This window comes from Carassius auratus, unplaced genomic scaffold, assembly GCF_003368295.1.
Source record: "Carassius auratus strain Wakin unplaced genomic scaffold, ASM336829v1 scaf_tig00216729, whole genome shotgun sequence".
Lineage (NCBI taxonomy): Eukaryota > Metazoa > Chordata > Actinopteri > Cypriniformes > Cyprinidae > Carassius > Carassius auratus.
In genome coordinates this window covers 287,163-299,383 of record NW_020528711.1, presented here as the reverse complement: position 1 = coordinate 299,383, position 12,221 = coordinate 287,163, and the positions used below count along the sequence as shown (strand labels likewise).

General features: G+C 44.4%; 1 pseudogene; it reads right to left on the bottom strand.

Moving 5' to 3' along the window:
- LOC113098909 (ankyrin-3-like) overlaps positions 1 to 7,203 on the bottom strand; it is a 42,889-nt pseudogene extending 35,686 nt beyond the window's left edge.
- Between the last annotated feature and the right edge of the window lie 5,018 nt (positions 7,204 to 12,221).

The following is a 12,221-nucleotide window of genomic DNA, read 5'->3' as shown; positions in this document are numbered from 1 at the left end:
ATGTTCAAGGCTTGCCAGTTGTTCCAAAAATACTCCTTCATGTGATGTTGTCATCAAACTGCACTTTCCACATGTACACCTTAAAAAAAAAAAAAAAAAAAAAAAAACGACGACATAAAGTGGAGCTTAGTCATTCTCGAAAACCGCTAAGCAAATATATACAGTTTCAATACATACTACATAGAGACGTCCTGCTGTAGTCGTTGCTGCTGCTACACTTGTTCAATTTCAGCCTCTGGATCTGATTCTGGTTCATAAATATACGGCTGAATCTGACTGTTAGCCATGGTTTGTTTTGGACGATGTTTTTTTCCTCACGGTAATGTCACAGCTTCCAGACTTTCAACGCAAAAGCCTACTCGCGCTTGTGATTCTTTAGCTCCGCCCATTCTTTAACTTCCGAGAAAAAACGGTACAGACTTTCTTTCTCTTCTAAATATAATAAAACTAAAGACTTTTTGGAGTTATGAAGGATGCAGTATTACTCTATAGGTACTCAAGATTAACAGGATATTGAGGGAAACGAGCATTTCACCCCCGCTTTAAAATAAGATTTACCCCCCAAAAAAAATCAGTCCAAAACAAAATCTGTCCGGCTCACTCATTAGTATAGTCAGCAAAGAAACAGATGCCTGCTTAACAAATTCCTGCTTAGAATAAACTTCAGTCAGCCTACATCGCTCTTTGCCACCCCATCCAGCACCACCCGAGTGGAGCTGGGTTAGAAGGGGAGACAGTCTATCAATAATGCAAACATCATTGATCTTGCATGAGCCCTCATTGCCTTCCTGAGTTCAAGCATGAAAGCCAAACCACATTGCTGAAGCGCTGCTACTTCAGCTCAAAGGCCCTTTTTGACAGTGCTACAATACCATATTTAACAAAAAAATTCACTGAATTGTGGGTAAATTAAATTTTGTATCATTATTTGCTTTATTTTAACATTATTTAGTATGTTTATTTAGCTATTTTCCTCATGAGGACTATTGATTGGTGCCCCCAATGTAGGTTGTACTTGTGGAGACAAACACACACACACACACTTTCATTTTAAGGTTCGCTAAAAATATTGTGGTAAACAATAATATTGTTTATTTTATTGGACAGATATGTGTAGAGCATACCCAAGCATACACAAAGGGCAGCAGACTCACCCCTCTCTCAATGTCAGACACATGGAACAAAGGTGTTGCTTAATGCTTTTGAAATGATTACACTCACAACAGTTGCACACGATCACTCACAACAGTCTTAATTCTACACTATTTAAAAAGGCCCTCCATATGTTCTGTATGTTGTATTTTTGATAATTTTTGTATGTAATTGTTGTGAGTAGCAATACAACATCTATACTGTATCATTTGGAAATCAAATGTTTTGAAAGTCTGACTAAACATGAACCTGATTCAAAGGAAAATAACAATGGAAGAAACAAAAGACAGATTGGTTGGGCACCTGTCAGTCAAATCACTGTAATCAGCGGATGAGCAGTCCTTGTACGGACTTCTCAAGGAGTGGAGTGAGAGAGAGATTTCCATGTAACAATACAAATCTAGAGGAGAAACCGGCTCAGCACTTCTCTTGAACGCACACACCCATCTTCACCTCAACACACAGACCTCGTAAAATCAAAACCATTCAGCATGCCTTTGCAAAATCAAGGAACCAGCCCACGGGAAAAAACAGACAGACATAAAAACACTATATATGTTACGTAACACAGAGACAGGATGTAATCGCAAGGCATGTTTATCGACCAAGCTCAAAAAGTCAGAAAGTCACAGAAATAAACAGGGTAACACAGGGGCGGACACAAGGCTGATGGCACAGTGACACAGGGACCTCGGTGGGCAACGATGACGGTGCTTGCTTCGGTGATGATCCCTCGAATCCCGGTGAGTGTGCAATCCTCGTGAAGGTGAACGAATAATCCAGAGAAGGTGAAGATCCAAGACGACGACACAGGAAGACTCAGGCAGGAACTAGGACACAGGAAACAGGTACGGGAGCACACCGGGGCGAAACAATGATCTGACAGCATGAAACACCAGTTACTGAACTTATATAGGACACAAACAATTGAAACCAGCTGGCGCTGCTGATTATCGCTGATCAGTGACCAAACCATAGACACACACATAACAACACGATAGACGAGAGAGAGAGAGAGAGTGAATTCATGAACGGTGACAGTACCCCCTCCCCTAAGAACGCCTCTTGGCGTTCCCTGACGATTGTAAACATCGATCAGAGAGTGATCCAGAATGTCTCTAGCAGGAACCCAACTTCTCTCCTCCGGACCGTAACCCTCCCAGTTCACCAGGTACTGAAATCTGCCAAATAAGTGGGTTCCCTATCAACGAGACGCGGTGGGGAAGGAACCGGGACAGGCGGATTAATGGGTGCCCAAAACACAGGCTTGATTTTAGATACATGGAAGGCGGGGTGAATTCTCCTGTACGTTTGAGGCAGACTGCCACCAGACTAATGATCTTGGTGACAGGAAACAGGCCAATAAATTTGGGAGCAAGTTTATTAGAGACGGAGCGGAGAGGAATGTTCTTAGTTGAAAGCCACACTTTTTGACCAACGACGTATACGGGAGGCTTTGACCGGTGGTGATCGGCCTTGGCGCGCGCCCCCACTTGGAGAAGAGTCTCACGGGCTCTAGTCCAAGTGTGGTGACACCTCTGGACGAAGGCGTGAGCGGAGATGACCGCGACTTCGGATTCCGTACTGGCAAAATCTGGTGGCTGGTAACCTAAACTACACTCAAACGGAGTAAGGCCCGTAGCTGACACTGGTAACGAGTTGTGTGCGTACTCCACCATAGAAAGTTGTTGGCTCCAAGAGGAAGGATTCTTGGAAACCAAACATCGCAATACTCTCTCCAGATCTTGGTTGGGCTTCTCTGATTGACCATTGCTTATGGGATAAACCCCGAAGAGAGACTAACCATCGCCCCCAATAATCTACAAAATTCTTGCCAAAATTTGGACACAAATTGGGGACCCCTGTCGGAGACCACGTCCATCGGGAGGCCATGTAAACGAAAGACGTGATCTATGACAGCAACCGCTGTCTCCTTGGCTGACGGTAATTTGGGTAAGGCGATAAAATGAGCCGCCTTCGAGAACCGGTCAACCGTCAAAACGACAGTCTTGCCCTGGGGGGGCGGTAACATAATCTAGAGCGATGTGGGACCAGGGTCTCGAAGGGACTGACAGCGGTTGTAGTAACCCATCAGGGGGTCGGTTGGACATCTTACCAGTGGCACAAACAGAGCAAGCCAAAACAAAACTACGGATATCACGAGCCATTAACGGCCACCAGAATCGTTGCTTAACCAAAAAACTGGTACGATTAACTCCTGGATGACAAGCTATACTGGAGCAATGACCCCACTGAATGACTTCGGACCGATAATCCTCAGGCACAAATAACCGGTTCGGTGGGCAATCGGGCGGAGGCGTTACCCCTTCTAAGGCCTTCATGACCTTCGATTCGATCTCCCATCTGAGAGTGGAGACCACTAATGTCTCAGGTAAAATACATTCGGGAGTGGACGGGCATTCAGAATGGTCAAAAATGCGAGATAAAGAATCGGGTTTGATGTTCTTGGAACCCGGGCGGTACGAAAGAGAAAAGTCAAAACGGCCCAAAAAAAGTGCCCACCGAGCCTGCCTAGAGTTGAGTCTTTTAGCAGTTCTGATATATTCTAAGTTCTTATGATCAGTCCAAATGATAAAAGGTACCCCTGACCCTTCTACCCAGTGCCGCCATTCCTCCAGTGCTAACTTGACTGCCAATAACTCTCTGTTACCAATGTCATAATTGCGTTCAGCAGGTGATAAACGATGAGAAAAGAACACGCAAGGGTGAATCTTATCGTCTGTGGAAGAACGTTGGGAAAGAACTGCTCCTACCCCCACCTCTGACGCATCGACCTCCACCACGAACTGACATGATGGATCAGGGGCAACGAGGATGGGAGCCGAAACGAAGCGACTCTTGAGTTTGGCAAATACAGCCTCCGCTGTATCGGACCACCTGAACGTCGTTCTGGGGGAGGTCAAGGCGGTCAGAGGAGCGACTAGTTGGCTGAAGTTACGAATAAAACCTCGATAAAAATTGGCGAATCCCAGAAACCTCTGTAGGGCCTTACGGGAATCTGGACTTGGCCAATCTATCACAGCCTTAACCTTGTCAGGATCTATACGCACTCCCTCAGATGAGACGATGTACCCTAAAAACGGGACGGACTGTGCATGAAAAACGCATTTCTCCGCCTTGACAAAAAACCCATTCTCTAGCAACCTCTGAAGCACTCGTCTGACATGCTAAATGTGTTCCTGGAGAGAAGAGGAAAAGATCAATATATCATCCAGGTAAACATATATGAATTGATCAACCATATCTCTCAGCACATCATTGACGAGTGCTTGGAAGACCGCGGGCGAGTTGGATAGCCTGAAGGGCATAACCAAGTATTCAAAGTGCCCTCTGGGGGTATTAAATGTAGTCTTCCATTCATCTCCCTTTCTTATGCGGACCAAATGATAAGCGTTATGTAAATCCAGTTTAGTGAAGATGGATGCTCCCTGCAACCGTTCGAAAGCTGAAGACATCAACGGTAATGGATAAGTATTCTTTACCGTGATGTTGTTCAACCCTCGATAATCAATGCACGGTCGCAGAGACCCATCCTTCTTCCCCACAAAAAAGAACCCTGCCCCCGCTGGAGATGGAAGGTCTAATGAATTTGGATGCTAGAGAATCAGAAATATATTTCTCCATAGCCTCCCTCTCTGGAACAGAAAGTGAATATAACTGTCACAGTCATAGGGACGATGAGGAGGAAGAGAAGCAGCACAAGACTTACTGAACACTTCTCTCAGGTCCTGGTACTCCCTGGGCACGTTAGACAAATTCACCTCCTCCTCCTGGAACACAGACACAGGTACAGACGAACAAGCAGACACTAGACAGGACTTATGACAATCGTTACTCCACATGGAGATGGAATTGTGCCCCCAATCAACTCTGGGATTGTGACGTGTAAACCAAGGATGTCTGAGTACAATAGGTGCCAGGGGTGAATGCATGAGTAGGAATGTTATTGTCTCAGTGTGGTTGCCAGACGTGATGAGGGTGATGGGTTCTGTAGTTTGAGTAATGTTAGGAAGTTGTTGTCCATTAAGAGCACTGACAGAAATCTGGTGTGTAAGGGGGGTGATAGGAACGTGGAGGTGGTGAGCCAGTTCAACATCAATAAAATTACCTTCCGCCCCTGAATCCAATAAAGCCCGGGGGTCATGAGTGTTGGTTGCCCACCTTAGTCTTACCGGAAGGAGAGTAGCTGATGATGGTGAGGATGAGGTCTTCCTGTGGAGATCCCACCCGATAGTAGCCTCATTGTTACTACCGGGCTTGGTCCTTTAAACAGGCACGAGTGAACGAAGTGGCCCCCCCCCCCCCCCCCAGTACAGGCATAGTCCTTGGGATCTCTGCTGTTCCTTCTCCTCCCGGGAAAGCCGAGCTCTCCCCACCTGCATGGGCTCCGGATCGTAAGAGGAACTGACCATATCCAGGACTTCAGGACGTCTGGTCTCCATGTCGCGAACCGGAAGGTCTTGTTGGAAACGACCCATCTTGCTAAGGCAAGCATCCACTCGAAGTGCTAATTCAATAAGTCCATTGAGACTAGTAGGAAGGTCCAGCATGTATATCTCCCTCTGGATACGGTCAGCTAACCCATGCAGGAATCTGTCCCACTGCGCCTCCTCGTTCCATCGGCACTCTGCAGCCAGGGTGCGGAACTGGATGGAATATTCCGACACCAAACCGTGACCTTGGCGGAGATCGGCGAGTAGTCTGGCCGCCTCCCTACCCGCCGCCGCCCGATCGAAAACCCTCCTCATCTCCTCGGAGAGTGCCTGGAACGAGGCGCAGCATGGGTCTTGGTTCTCCCACACCGCCGTTCCCCAGAGAGCCGCCCTCCCGGATAATAGCGTTAGTACGAACGCCACCTTGGATCGTTCTTGGTTGAACATAGAGCACAGAGTAAGAAATGCTCTACAAAATTCTGGTTCACCTGAATAACCCTCTGGTGTAGGCAGTCTCGGTTCTCGCCGCGGCTGTGGCTCTGGAGGGGAGGGTGGGCTCGGCAGTGTGGGTGGCGCAGTGGAGACTCGTAGCTGTTGGATCTGCTGGGTGAGCTCGGACACCTGCGTGTCCATCCTTGCGATACTTCGGGCTGCAAACTCGTTCCATGTAGAAGCGCCTGCTACATCCATGATGGGTCAGATCGTTCTGTTACGTAACACAGAGACAGGATGTAATCGCAAGGCATGTTTATCGACCAAGCTCAAAAAGTCAGAAAGTCACAGAAATAAACAGGGTAACACAGGGGCGGACACTGGGCTGATGGCACGGTGACACAGGGACCTCGGTGGGCAACGATGACGGTGCTTGCTTCGGTGATGATCCCTCGAATCCCGGTGAGTGTGCAATCCTCGTGAAGGTGAACGAATAATCCAGAGAAGGTGAAGATCCAAGACGACGACACAGGAAGACTCAGGCAGGAACTAGGACACAGGAAACAGGTACGGGAGCATACCGGGAAGAAACAACGATCTGACAACATGAAACACCAGTTACTGAACTTATATAGGACACAAACAATTGAAACCAGCTGGCGCTGTTGATCATCGCTGATCAGTGACCATGCCCATAGACACACACATAACAACACGATAGACGAGAGAGAGAGTGAATTCATGAACCGTGACAATATACATACACAAGACCTGCCACTTGTCCATTAGCCAGCCTCTTGAAAATTAAGTCATTAAAAACACTAACACCTTTATGTTGTTTTTCAAACGTACTAAAATGCTTGGGTATCTAAGCCGGTTTATTTAAAATAAATCATCAACAACTACAGCTCACTCAATTCCAAACTCTATTTAAGACACACATTTATCAAACAAACTGTATTGAATTAATACTGAAATTTTTACATAAACAGCTCACATCAGGAACTTCCACAAATACTTAAATCCTCTGATACTACATTAAGACAGAGCAGGTCCTTAAAGTGAAGCCCATGTTTACCTTCTTTGGCCGCCTCCTCCTCCCTCCAAGCCCGTTAAGTTTGTCTGTAGCCTCCATCCTAAGATGGGACTAAATGTCTTCATTCATTACCTTTTAAAGAAGTCAGAGTATCCCTCTTGTTGTCTTTTCTTAAAAGTTAAATATTCAATAAGTCCTTGGTTCAACCATCCAAAAGAGATCCCCTCCACTCTCTGTAGTCATCTAGTTCACAGTGATGGTAGTAACAAATAAAGAGCGAGGGACTGGAAAGGGGGAGTGGCCAAGAGAGGGGGAGAGAGAGGGAGAGAGAGAGAGCGACAGAAGCTGGCCCCTAAAATAAGGAGGGTAATGGGTTTGGAGGGAGGACGGAAATACTGTGGTATAACCATGGTAACATCTCCCACCAGTGTTTACTGGGGAGCACAGCAAGTCCCATTTGCCACCCATTTGTGTGTGCATCTCTATTTTTTGTATCTTCATGGCTAGGAATGGAATAATAGGCATTAAAAAGGTAAAGGTCTTAGTTGTACTGTGTTTACTGTATTTTTATTTTAATAAGTCATTATATTACTGAAAACATAGTACATATAAACTTTATTACAGTAAGGTGAATATTACACTACTTCTATTCAAAATAAGACGTACTTCAAAAAAGGGAAAATGTGCAGATGTATTAAACAAAAGCATTTCCACAATAACAAACAGTAAAAACTGTGAAGGGTGGATGTGTAGATAAATATCAACAATTTTTTTTTTTTTTTTTCAATTCAGAACAGTGTAGTTTTAGCATACTGGCTGCAATGTTTTTCTTACCCAGTGAAAAGAGCTGTGTGTGATTCTATACAGAAGAGATGCTACTCATTTTAATGATTGCCCCTGGTCATGTCCCACTGCAACACTACTGACAGAACATCATTACAAATCACAGCTGCTGCTTTAACAACAGTGGTGTTGAGGAAATTATTATATTACAATTCTAAATTCAATTTAAATTAGACCAAAAGTTAAACTGTCATCATACAACACTTTTTGCCACATTTAATTTTTGTAAAAATTAAAAATGATGTAAATAAATAAATAATGCTCATGCGAATGGTTCTGCTCAGCCTGCCTGATCAGGGTTCGACCCCATTTAAACACCAGCAGAGGAGGTAGGTGCTCTAACAAGGAAGTTAAAGACCGCAGCCTCTAGCGTCAGTACTAGCATTCCTCCTCAAGAGGAATTTAGGTTTACATGCACACCTCTTAGCTGGCCTCCGTTATATACATTTTGACTGTTTTCAAATTGAATTAAGTTATACCACACTGGGAATTGGAAACGGATAAAAAAGCCATGTTGTATTTTCTGTCCCCTTCTATTTTCAATATACATGTTGCCCCTTGGTAATATTATTAGAAAATACGGAATTAGCTTCCACTGTTATGCTGATGATACTCAGCTATATATCTCAGCGAGACCAGATGAAACTTCTCAATTATCTAAGCTAACAGAGTGTGTTAAAAATGTAAAAGATTGGATGACAAATAATTTTCAGAGATATTAATTATTGGACCAAAAAACACTAATCTTGTAGATTACAATCTGCAACTAGACGGATGTAGCCTACTGTTACTTCCTCTACAGTCAGAAATCTGGGTGTCATATTAGACAGCAATTTGTCTTTTGAAAATCATGTTTCCAATGTTACAAAAACTGCATTCTTACATTCTTACATCTGTTTCTGATGCAGAAAAGCTAGTTCATGCATTCATGACCTCCAGACTGGACTATTGTAATGCACTTCTAGGTGGTTGTCCTGCTTCTTCAATAAACAAGCTACAGGTAGTCCAAAATGCAGCAGCTAGAGTCCTTGCCAGGTCAAGAAAATATGATCATATTACCCCAATTTTACAGTCTCTGCACTGGCTACCTATTAAGTTCCGTATCAGTTACAAATTATCATTACTTACCTATAAGGTCCTAAATGGTTTAGCTCCTTCGTACCTAACTAGCCTTCTACCACGCTACAACCTATCACCCACCCTAAGGTCACAAAACGCTGGACTTTTGGTAGTTCCTAGGATAGCAAAGTCCACTAAAGGAAGTAGAGCTTTTTCACATTTGGCTCTTAAACTCTGGAATAGCCTTCTTGATAATGTTCAGGATTCAGACACACTCTCTGTTAAAATCTATATTAAAAATGCATCTCTTTCGCCAAGCATTCAAATAATGTATCCCTTAAATTGTGAGTGTAGTTGCATCTGATCAAATGTGCATTTTTATTCATTAGGTTGGGTTAATTTTTAGTTTGTTGGATCAGCAGCTACGCTAATGATGTCTCTATTTTGTTTCTATGTTTTGCCATGGGTTTTACATCCTGTGCTAACTAGGATTTACACAAGCTACAGTCTGGATCCAGAACACCTGAGAAGAGATGATGCTGACCATCAGAGGACCTCAGATGATGCTAACCCTGAATCAACAAACAGAACTAAAAATTATTGCTACATGTGTGACTGCATCATATAATAATTATTAATTAATAATATTAATAATGTTCATCATCTAGCCGACTATGTCTTGTATTCATTTTTTCTAAAAATCCTGTCAAACGTGCACAAACTGACAGTCGTGGTGACAGTCATAAGCTACTACTAAATATTGTAGAAACATAATTTTCTGTAAAGTTGCTTTGTAACGATTTGTATTGTAAAAAGCGCTATACAAATATACTTGAATTGAAAAGTCTGTAAACTTTAAACATTCTGTAAACTAGACAAATTCAGTGAACCGTGGTTTTATGGATCATTAGAATAAAAGTCATATTTATAATGTGTAAATTAAAGCTAAATGAGGGGAAAACATTTATATTTGCCTTTCATTTGGGGGGGGGGGGGGGTGAAATGCTCATTTTCACTCAATCTCCTGTTAATCTTGAGTACCTATAGAGCAGTACTGCATCCTTCATATCTCCAAAAAGTCTTTAGTTTTATTATATTTATGAGAGAAAAATAGTCTGTGCAGATTTTTTTTCGGAAAAACACGAGCTGCTGTAGGCGTGACGTGTGGGCAGAGCTAAAGAATCAAAGCGTTTGGAAGTTGTGACATTACCGTGAGAAAAAAAAAACATCATCCAAAACAAACCATGGTTAACAGTAAGATTCAGCCGTTTATTTATGATCCAGAATCAGATCCCGAGTCTGAAACTGAACGAGAGCAGAAGCAGCAATGACTACAGCAGGACGTCTCTATGTGGTATGTATTGAAACTGTATATATTTATTTAGGGGTTTTGTAAAATTACTAAGTTCCACTTTATGTCGTGTTTTTTTTTTCTTTAAAGGTGAACAAGGTTTACTTGATGTGCTTACGCACCGATAGCTAAGTTAACAACACAGAGATATTTGAAGCAGTTTTACTCACCGCATGTGGTTCCAACACACGATCGTGACCCTTTTTCGTTAGGATTGCATCATCCTTAAGAAATAAACGATACGCCAATCTGGCGTCAAACTCGGCCTTGTTTGTAAAACAAGCATCTTCGAAATGCAGGGAACAAACAAAAACACTTGCACAACTCCGTCGATGCTCTGTAAAAATAAAGTCTGTCCACTGGTCCCTTAATGTTTTTTTTTTTTTTTTTTTTTTGGTAATCTGTGCAGGGTTGTCTTGCCCTCGCAACCAAAATTGTGCAAGTTCTCCAATTTAAGAAGACTAGAGAGGCCTGTAATTGAGTGGAGCCACTGCAGCGGAGCGTGGTCCGAACAGAGGGTGAACTCCTGTCCCAGGAGATAATAGCGGAGGGTGAGGACGGCCCACCTGATGGCCAGGCATTCTTTCTCAATGGTGCTGTACTTAGCCTCTCTCTTTGAGAGCTTGCGGCTAATGTACAGTACCGGCCGTTCCTCCCCCTCTATTTCCTGGGACAGGACCGCCCCCAGCCCCCTGTCCGACGCATCTGTCTGCAACAGAAAAGGGAGAGAAAAATCAGGAGAGTGTAATAACGGCCCGCCACATAGAGCAGCCTTGACCTGGGTTAAAGCCTGCTGACACGGCTCCGTCCACTGGACCGTAACTGGCACCTCCTTTTTAGTAAGGTCAGTCAAGGGGCTGGTGAGGTCCGAATAATAAGGAATAAATCGCCTATAATATCCCGCCAGCCCCAAGAACTGCCTCACCTCCTTTTTGGTCTTGGGACGTGGGCAGGTCGCAATATCGGCTGTCTTATCAATTTGGGGACGCACCTGTCCATGCCCCAAGTGGAAGCCCAGACCTTACCTCCACACGCCCAATCGCACACTTCTTTGGGTTGGCCGTGAGCAACGCTCCCCTCAGCACCTCAGAACAGCCCTCAGATGCTGCATATGCCGCTGCCAATCATTACTGAATATAATGATATCATCCAGGTAGGCAGCCGCATATGCAGCATACAGCTGTTTTTTCTCGGGATAATGGAGACAAGGGGATCTGCCAATAACCCATCGTAAAGTCCAATGTCGAATAGAAGCGAGCCGTGCCTAACCGATCAAGCAACTCGTCAACCCGCGGCATTGGATACTCGTCGAATTTCGACACAGCATTCACCTTGCGATAATCCACACAGAACCGGACTGAGCCGTCCGTTTTCGGAACTAAAACTATCGGGCTCGCCCAGTTACTGTTGGATTCTTCTATTACCCCCATGTCAAGCATAGCACCTAATTCAGCCTGAACTACTTTTTTCTTGTGCTCAGGTAAGCGATACGGCCCACTGCGAACTACCACGCCCGGCTCAGTCTCGATATGGTGCTGAATTAGGTTAGTACGGCCCGGTAGGGGCGAAAAGACATCGGTAAACTCTGCCTGTAATTTCGTTAAATCAGTGAGTTGGCACGGCGAGAGGTGATCTCCACCTGGAGCCAGGGCGAGGGATTGTGGTTTGACATTCGCCTCTGGACCGAGATCATCCTCCCCCCCAATCACCGTTGCCAACATCACTGATTCCGCCTCATTCCATTTTTTAAGGAGATTGAGGTGGTAAACCTGACGAGACCCGTTCCTATCGGACCGTATTACCTCATAACCGAGATCCCCGACTTGGCGTGCGACCTCAAACGGCCCCTGCCACTTAGCCAATAATTTAGAGCTCGACGTTGGGAGTAATACAA